Genomic DNA, 10,017 nt, shown 5'->3' on the forward strand with positions numbered 1-10,017 from the left:
GAAAAGAATAAAGAAGAAATATGACAAGGAAAAGAATAAAGAAGAAATATGACAAGGAAAAGAATAAAGAAGAAATATGAAGCATAATTTGCATTCTTTACATAGGTATTGAAATGATAAATGTTCAAGATTTGAATTTGGGTAGCTTTATCAATCTTCTCTTTGATTGTACTTTATATGGAATGACTTGATATATTCTTAAATAAAAATCTTAAAATCTTCTAATATCTCTCGCTAAGACTCTTTAATTGTTTTCTTCTCATTATTGCTTTAACATGAGGTTGATTTGGAATCTTTTAATTTAATTTTCTCTCCAACATTGAATATTTTCTTATTTAAGGAAACTTTATGCAACATTATTCTAAACTGTCTCGTTGCAATTATAATAACAGCTAAGTGCAATCAAGATCAATTTAATCTTTAGTCATATAAATTGTTTTTATACGTGTGTGTGTGTGCGTGTGCGTGCGTGTGCGTGCGTGCGTGTGTGCGCGTGCGCGTGTGCGTGCGCGTGTGCGTGTGCGTGTGCGTGTGTGTGTGTGTGTGTGCGTGTGTGTGTGTGCGTGTGTGTGTGTGTGTGTGTGCGTGCGTGCGTGTGCGTGCGTGCGTGTGCGTGCGTGTGCGTGCGTGTGCGTGCGTGCGCGTGTACGTGTGCGTGTGCGTGTGCGTGTGCGTGTGCGTGTGTGCGTGTGCGTGTGCGTGTGTGTGTGTGTGTAAAAAGTGACTATTTAATTTGAAAACATTGTTTCTTTATAATATAATTATGAAGAGATAATTTCTAAACGTCATATTTCTTTTTAACAATTTGATTTCTAATAATCAGATAAAAATATTTCTTTCAATTAAACTAAATATCAAACTAGTCATTATACGAAAGAAATAACCAACCTTAATGATCAAGTTGTATCAAGCACGTTCGATGAGGTAGTCATCTAGTGCTTTTATGTATCTAATGTTTTCACTTTTCTAGTCAATGTGAGTTATCTAATCAACAAGACTTTTGTCTTAGGTTTTGACTCGTCTGGTCAATGTCACCCATCTGGTCAACTTTACTTGTGTCTTAGGTTTTTACTTGACTCGTATGGTTTTGACTCGTCTGGTCAATGTCACCCATCTGGTCAACGTACTCGTCTAGTCAAGTTTTCTTTGTTTTGACTTGTCTAGTCAAGTTTTCTTTGTTTTGACTCGTCTAATAAGTTCTTTTGACTTAGCTCGTCTACTCTTTACTTCTAAACTTGTTCCATCCAATCTTTATATTTTATCTTGAAACTCATAAACACATTAGATAATCAAATATATAATTACAAATAATATTTGGCAAATCATTAAACATTGCGTAATCAATGTGTCATCTAATGGTTACTTGGTGTTGTCTAATAAAGAGTTTATCTCATCTAACCAATGCCTTTTATTGTCTAATGTTATGTTATCATAAAAACAATTTCATCTAAAAGGGTTTATCTAATTTCAACAGGCACGTCTATTCTAACATTTTATAAGATATTTAGTTTATTCAAGTGACACGTGGAGAGGTTCTAACTTCCACATATTACTTTCAAATGGTTGTAAAGGTTATAACTACTTTACATGTATTCTCCTTAAATTAAGGAACTTCTTGTGTGCTTCATGTACGTGTCTTTCCTAAATTCAAAGAACTATGAATGTGTTAATCTAGATTTGTAGTTAAATAAGAGTTATTAAACATATAATTAGTGAAGTGTAGTGATTAGTTTAATTTCTCTTATGTTCATATTTAAAATTTATCTTCAGTAATCACATACCTTGTAATTTTTTATTGACTTTTCAATCTCTCGGCTATAAAATATAATCGTATATATATCTTGGAAAACTTGTAAATCACTCTTATGTTCTTATGTTAATTTTTTTTCCAGTGGTGAATCACCATGGTACTTATCATTTAGTATTACTCTTATAGGTTGCGTGTTTTATCCATTTCAATTTTTAATCCATTATTTATTTTCTTTTGTTCCTTATTCTTGTTTTTACATGGATTTTTATGTGTTGCAAATTTAACTCACCATGAAACGCATGCTTAAGTGTAAATAATATACATATTATAAAAAATAATATTATATTATGATTATTTCTTGTAAATAAGTTATTAATGTTTAGTGTTTTGTGAAATATATTTATGTTAATTCCATATGATAATTATAATATGAAGTATATTTAGAAAAATTTTGTTATGACGTATGATTTTATTTAGGCACGTGGTTTTTATTTGTGTTTGATTCATATAATTTCATATGAAATTATGATCTCATTTATTATAATTTTATTATATAACAAACATTGTCATCTTATAATTTCACGGTTTGTTATCATATTGAAAAAAGGAAAAAAAAAATCCAAAGTTATGAAAAAGAATTTGAAGTTGTTTTAAGTAAAAGTCGCGACTCTCTTTTAATTAATAAGTAATAAAAAATGTCAAAAGAAATAATAATCCCAGAAACTTATTATCAAATATAATTTAATAATGATTTAATGTATTTTTTAAAAACTAAAAGTCGAACAAAGTCACGGATGATTAAAATTTAATAGATCAAAATTGTTTATAAAGAAATCTATGAACAAAATTAAAAATTAAGAAAAAAATTTAAATAATAATTACATTGTTTTTATCAGTCTCTATTATAATTAAGATTAGTCTGTTAATAGATAGAAAATTACTGAGGGGAAAACAAAAAAGAAAATCTTTTGTTGGAGTGTCGAAATAAAGAATGAGTAGGTGCCAAAACTCCCAACCCAGCCCAAAAACAAAAGACGTGAAAGTAATACAACACCTTCTTTCTACAACTCCTATGGAGTAGTGAAATGAAATATTTACTTTCCAATTGTCTTATCTTCTTCTTCCTATACCAGCTCTACAAACTCTCTCTCCCTCTCCTCGTTTTGTTTTTACGGAAACTGCCTTAAGCACGTATTGTATATTTTTTTTATAACTATTCTTCTTCGTGTTATTATGTATTTTTATTAAGAATATATTTTCAATGAAATAATTTGGAATGTATTTTTTTTTGTATTTCATAATACAAAATTTATATTTTAAATACATAATCCAAAATGTAAAATAAAAAATATATTTCAAAATACATCATGCAAAATATAAAATTTATATTTCAAAATATGTTATTCAAAATAAATAAAAATTGTATTTCATAATGTAAAATTTTGAATCTGAAATTTGCATTTTGAAATGTACAATTTTGTATTTTAAAATAAAAAAAAATTATATTTTAAATTATACATTTTAAAATATAATATGTAATATAAATTTATATTTTGAATATAATATATTATTAAATGTCTTTATATTAAAAAATTTGGAATTAAAAACGAACATTAGAAATTTTAAGTTTACCATAACACATTAAAATCATGGAGATGCCTAGAAGAAATTGTTTTTCTATATTCCACGATTTTATTTTCTTCCTACACCACAAACCTTTCTAAATCTTGTTTTGACTAGGTAAAAATTTATTCACTCAACAGTCACCCACCCCCCTCCTCCCTCACATTTAACTTAGCTGCACCTACCCCTCACATTTAACCTAGTTGTACTTACCTCTTTACACTCTTTTCCTCACCAACTCATTGGAATTCGTGACTTTGTGCACCCTAGAGAACTTTCTTCTTGTATTTCCACTACAAAACTTTTTTTTCGTCCAACACGCCCTAAAGAGATAAATTTCATTTTTTATTCTTTTGTATTCATTATTACTTTGAGAATAATTTATAGATGAACGAAATTTAAAATCAGAAGGTTTAGATAGTTAACTTTGATTCATAACTAAAAGGAATTTAGACATATGAGGTAGGAGGTGAGATTTGTTAAGGAAAGCACCAAATTTCAAAAATCAGTTTAGAAATGTATCGAATTTCAAAATATGATTAAGGAGTGTATTGGATTTCAACATCCGATTAAAGAGTGTATTGGATTTCAAAATTTGGTTATAGAGTGTACCAAATTTCAAAATTTGACTCAAGGGAGTACTAGATTTCAAAACTCAGTTAAGGATTGTATCAAATTTCGAAATCCGATTGAATTGTACCAAATTTTGAAATCCTATTAAGAATTGTACTGGATTTCGAAATCTGGTTAAGGCTTCCCCTGAATTTCAAAATTCGTTTTATTTTTATAATTTGATTTGTTTTTAATGTTTGCGAAATTTGCTTGTGTTTCAATGTTTGTTTGTTATAAATGGCAAGAACATGTGGTGCCTCTACATACCAGGCGGAGAACTCTACACACGGTGAAATTAGAAAGAGACCCACGACATCAGCTCATAGAATAGGTCACCATAGTGAAGTTGTGGAGGTTGCACCATTAGCTTATTTTGATGTTGATGACTGACACGAGGATAGTTTTAAGGAGGATGCTATTGAGTTGCACAAGGATGTTGTTCAACAAGATCATGAAGTAGGTGGATTACTTGGAGGTCCACGGGACACTTCTTTGTTGACGAGTTATGCCAATCACATAGCATTTGCATCGTGGAAAGGCCATGGAAGTAAAGTAGATGAATATTGTTTTTTCTTTTGATTTTTGATGAGTTGTTTAAATTTTATAAGTAAATTTTTTTATCTAGGATCTAGGGAAGATAAAGTTGACGTCCCGTGATAGACAAAACTTTTTCATATCCTTATTAATGAGATGACAATCACACTGGATGACGTGTCGATGCTGCTACATCTGACTATAGTGGGATAGTTTTGTCTTAATGGACCTCTAAACTTTGATGTTGCTTTGAAACTCTCATGGACCTTTTGGGCTTCAACCACACGAGGGCTACATATGAGCTTAGGGAATGTTATAATTGTCCCCACGTAAAACTGAGTTTATTGAAAGACATATAATGACTATTGTGAGAACCAGTAGTGGGAGTATGTCGCACATACCTATTTGTTGCATTTTGTTGGATGCAGATTGCCACACACATCATTGTCTCGTACTTGATTCTCTTTAGAGATTTGCAGTCATGTGGTAGGTATGCATGAGGAGTTGCTACACTTTCACACTTGTACGAATAGCTTGGAGATGTTATCTTTGTAGAGACAAAGTAAGTAGTTGGATATCTTACTCTTTTATAGATACACATATATCTTGTGCTTTGATTTTCTTTATTATTTCATTATTAAAATACATTCGTACTTTTTTGCAGAGTTGTTTATACGAGGACTCCCCTAGGATGCGAAGGAAACAATTGTTGGGTACTTATAATCAAATTAGACCTTGAGCAACACGTTTTGTGACGGGAGGCAAGTTTCCATGTGGATCACATCAAGTTACTCATCTGCTTGTGACAATCTCTATATTCTCTGGCTTCATCGGGGTGGGTGGGATTGTTCATTGTCATATGCCTGAACATGTGTTAAGGCAATTTGAGTTTGAGCAGCCTATCCCACGGTTTCCACATGTTCTCTAAGAAGCTGACTTGCAAACCATTGATGATCGTTGGTTATACTTCACGAAGCATTGTTGGTGAATGTCACTTTAGCGTCCTCTCCATCTGCATGTGTTTAAGGATACATGTCGTGATTTAGACAGGTATCTCATCCTTATGTTATTCATGGTGCTAAGGATGATCAACCAAGTCTCATACCCTACTTTGCTGGCATATCCTAAATAACATTCGAGTGGCGAGGAGATTGAAGTTAGGATCTGGTTTATCAATATGTAACTAAAAAATGTTTATGTATTTATGTAATGAAACAATATATTTATTTTTTTGTTGTCATCATTGCAGGGTGTTATTAAACGCATTATAGCCATCTAGAAAACTAAAGAACAATAACACTTCACCATTTCTTCCCTCTTCCTTGCGATGTTATTCGACCCTCTATTGTGAGCAAGAATTTTCTCTGTCCTATTTTACTTATTTTTTAAGGCAATTTACTAACATTATCATAAAAGAAATTATTAAACTATAACATAATTTTAATAGAAGGAATATAAGTTTTATCCTTGTTCTTTCATTAAGTCTATAGTAAAAAAAACAAGTCTAATGATACCTATTTATTCCTTTTGGAGTCAGGATAATCAATTCATGTCTAATACGGGTGCCATCTTTTTGTTGCCACAACTCTAGTTGACAATCTCTCCATTTATGATTAAGTGCTTTCAAGATATAGTTTATTTGAACATCGGAATTGACTGCAAACTTTGCCTTCAAAACATAATTTAATCAAATTAGTTAGTTATATGGAAAGTTTAAAAAAGGACAATGATGTAATTTATGTCACGGTATTATAGTTTTGTTAATACCCAATTTCGTCCATATAGTTAAAAAAATATCTAGAGTTAAGAAGGCGTAATAAAATAAAATAAACGGGAAAGATAAATTTGATACGAAGTCTCAAAAAAAATGATTTTGTTCTGTTTTTCTTTTTCAATTATTTTTATCCTCTGTTTTTACTTTGTTTCGATTTTATTTATTTTCTCTCCTGTTTATATTTTATTTTGTTTTATTTTATTTTATTTTTATTTTTACTTCATTTTATTTGGTTTTATTTTATTTTCTTTTATTTTATCTTATTTCTTTGTTTTATCTTTATTTTATTTTATGTTATTCCATTTTGCTTTATGTTATTTCATTTTATTTTATTTTATTTTCTCTTTTTTAGGTTTACTTTTATATTTTTTATTTTATTTTGTTGTTTCCCTTTTAATTTGTTTTTATTTTTATTTTTTAAATTCAAGAAAATGTTACTTTTTTATATAAAAATTTGCACTGCAATGGTGACATAAAAAAAAAAGAAGTGAAAGAAAAGGAAAAAGTAAAATCCCAAGGTCAACTCTGTTCCCTCCTCCTGAAGGGATCAGTTGCAGTGTTCGAGCATACAGAGAATGCTTAGAATATGTTTACACGGTGGCAGCGTGAAAAAGGTATTTGTTTTTCTTGCTGAAAATTCTTAAGCAGCAGCAGCCATACATGGAAGGGAAAAGAGTTTTGAACGAGCATCTGCCAACTGCAAAGTGGAAACATGAAGAAAGAAAAGAGACAAAGAAAATCCCGCGCCAGAGGATATCCCAGAGTTCCCATGTCCCAGAGTTCCCATGAAGCAATACAACAGGAAGGAGTGTGCTTTGGTTTTGAAAAGGGGCTTCATCATAGTTAATAAAGAGGAGGGGAGGGAGAACTTTCTGGAGGAGGAGAGAGACCTCACCATCAGAGAACATTAGAGACTTACCCTCATCGCCTATCACCGCCACTTGGTAATCAAGAGAAGACCTCATGGTCATCCGAACCCATTTGCCTTCAACCTTCTTACGCTTGTAAGAAGGTGAGACAACCAAAAAGGAAGATCACTCGAAGAGGGCAAAGGGAGCTAGAACCAAAAGGAAGAGTTTCGTTTGAAGCTGCGAAGGTAAGTTTCTCTGTCTAAGCTCTTGGCCTTGTCTTATGTGAATGCATGCCCTTTGTTATGTGTCTAGATATGAATGAATGATGTTGTCTGGATATGTATGAAGGATGTTTGATCAGTACATAGTCGTTTGCCTCTTTTGTGACTTCACATGTTAATCAAAATACACCCAATATGTAATTTCGATGCATGCAACATCAGATAAATGATAATAGGAGATAGGTATATATTCCCCTAGCACGACTTCAATGTCCATTACGCAGAAAACACATAACAAAAAGCAAAGCAAAAACTGATACATTTTCGTATCAGTTCTTATAAAAAAACTAAAAGAATAGAAGTGGTTTTGTTCTTCTAGTAGACCATAGGTTCCTCCATAGGTTCCTCTCAATCTGGGTATACCGGTATACGTTAATTACAAACCCCCTGCCATTTTATTCACAATTTGTCCTCTCGAGCAAACCACCACCATTCAACTTCTTGGGATAACCATCGACCATTTCCCCCAATTCCCAGTTTCGCGGTGCAAGAAATCTTCACACCTTTAATCACAAACCTGAACCTGCAAATCAATGTTTTGCATCACGACCCAAATCCCAGTAACCCATCTTTTACACTCCATATTCACCCACCAATCACATACAAATCACAACATCAGAACAAAAATCCCGAACCCCCAAACATTGTCTCCACAAGCCTCAATGGCCGTTTTGTATGATATACAAACCGTGGAACCACACTAGTGGTGGCCTCGGTGGCGGCAGTTTCCGCCTCTGTGGTGGCGGCGACTATGGTAGGAGAAGAGGGAGAAAAGAGTTACGTGCGCTGGCAGCGAGTTGCGTCACCGGCGTGACCCTGGTTCGTGATCCGAAGGCGGCGGCAGCCAGTTTCGATGGAGGCGATATCCGGCGGCAACCTTGGCCGTGATGTGCGACGCCGATGGTGTCTTGGTTCGAGACGTCTAGGCTCGCTCAGGCGGTGTTCGACGAAGAAGGGAGAGAACTTCCTGCGCGAAGAGGAAGGGAGAAAGAGTTGGCGGCGGCTCCGGTGGCGCCTAGTCGCTGGTGGCGCCTTGGACTGAGCGGGGGTCCGTCACGGTGGCCGACCGTTTGAACGGAGGCTGAGGCAGAGTGAGTGGTGAGTGCCTCTAGGGTTTCTCGTCCATGGGGAGAAACTTCAGTCCCGGGGGTGCATCAGTGTTTGAAATGAGTTAGGATGTGAGAACCTCTAGGGGTTTTCCATATCTGAGAAGCAAAAAGGGCCTTGGGCCTTCTGATCCAGCTTACAAAAAAAATAAAACATTTTCTCTCCTACGCGCACCCCCCATTTCTCACCTTTACACCCCTACGTCCATTCCTTGCTTTGGGCTCAGGCCCGTTCTGTTCCTAAAAAACAAAAAAAAATATGAATTTCTTCCCTACGCCCCCTTATTCTCATTTTCGCACCCCTCTCCGCGTGGGCTTTGGCCCTTTTCGTTTTTTTGTTTAGGCACCCTTGTTTCTTATTTAGCACCTCCGCACCCTTTTTTTTATTTACTTATTATTTTACTTTTATTTTATTTTATCCTTTTACATTTTACTTTATTTTCATTATTTATTTATTTATCCTTTTATTTTACTTTTATTTTTATGTTTTTTCTCTCTCTTTTGTTTCCATTTTAAATATTTATCTACTTTTTAAATGCACTTTTATGAGAAATGATAAAAAATATATTTTAAAGGTTTAGGCACATGTGTGATCGCACGCATCGTCCTTGTGCTAAAACATTTTCTTCTTCTCTTCTAAAAAATAATAAAAATATTTTAAAGGTTTAGGCACATGTGTGATCGTACGCATCGTCCTTGTGTTAAAACCTTTTCTTCTTCTCTTCTAAAAAAATAATAATAAAAATGTTTTAAAGGTTTAGGCACATGTGTGATCGTACGCATCGTCCTTGTGCTAAAACCTTTTCTTCTTCTCTTCTAAAAAATAATAAAAATATTTTAAAGGTTTAGGCATAAGTGTGATCGTATGCATTGTCCTTGTGTTAGAACCTTTTCTTCTTCTCTTCTAAAAAATAATAAAAATGTTTTAAAGGTTTAGGCACATGTGTGATCGCACGCATCGTCCTTGTGTTAGAACCTTTTCTTCTTTCTTAAATAATAATAATAATAATAAATATTTTAAAGGTTTACGAATGTGTGTGATCGTTTGCATCGTCCTTGTGCTAAAAAACATTTTCTCCTTCTCACATAAAAATACCAAAATATAAAACATTCACATCCTCAAAACAACAATCAACCTTTTAGCTAGAACTACATAGCCTTGATTTCTTAGTCTGACTGAGGATACGTAGGAGCAAGGTCAATCCTTGTCGGGCACAAAAATAAAAAAAATACATATTTTGTTTCTTTAGATTTTTACTTTTTAGGTGGAATTTACACATTTTGAAAAACACATCCTATTCGCGTATTTAGTTAAAGGTACTGCCTTAGGGTAAGCGTCGTAGGGTGCTAATACCTTCCCTACACGTAACTGACTCCCGAACCCAGAATTTGGTTTTCGTGGACCATGCCTTATCATTTTATGGTTTTCTCGTAGTTTTCCAAAATAAACTATGGTGGCGACTCCAAATCTCTTTTTCAAAACTCG

General features: G+C 33.4%; 1 long non-coding RNA gene across 1 annotated transcript; it reads right to left on the reverse strand.

Moving 5' to 3' along the window:
* Positions 1-7,588: 7,588 nt before the first annotated feature.
* Positions 7,589-8,870, reverse strand: LOC148192991 (uncharacterized). The gene is made up of 2 exons (XR_015782065.1): positions 8,207-8,870; positions 7,589-7,948 (listed from the first exon to the last, which is right to left on the reverse strand). It is a non-coding gene; the product is annotated as an uncharacterized LOC148192991 (long non-coding RNA).
* Positions 8,871-10,017: the final 1,147 nt, after the last annotated feature.

This window comes from Vigna umbellata, chromosome 9 (assembly GCF_029865625.1).
Source record: "Vigna umbellata cultivar VRB3 chromosome 9, Vumbellata_1.0, whole genome shotgun sequence".
Lineage (NCBI taxonomy): Eukaryota > Viridiplantae > Streptophyta > Magnoliopsida > Fabales > Fabaceae > Vigna > Vigna umbellata.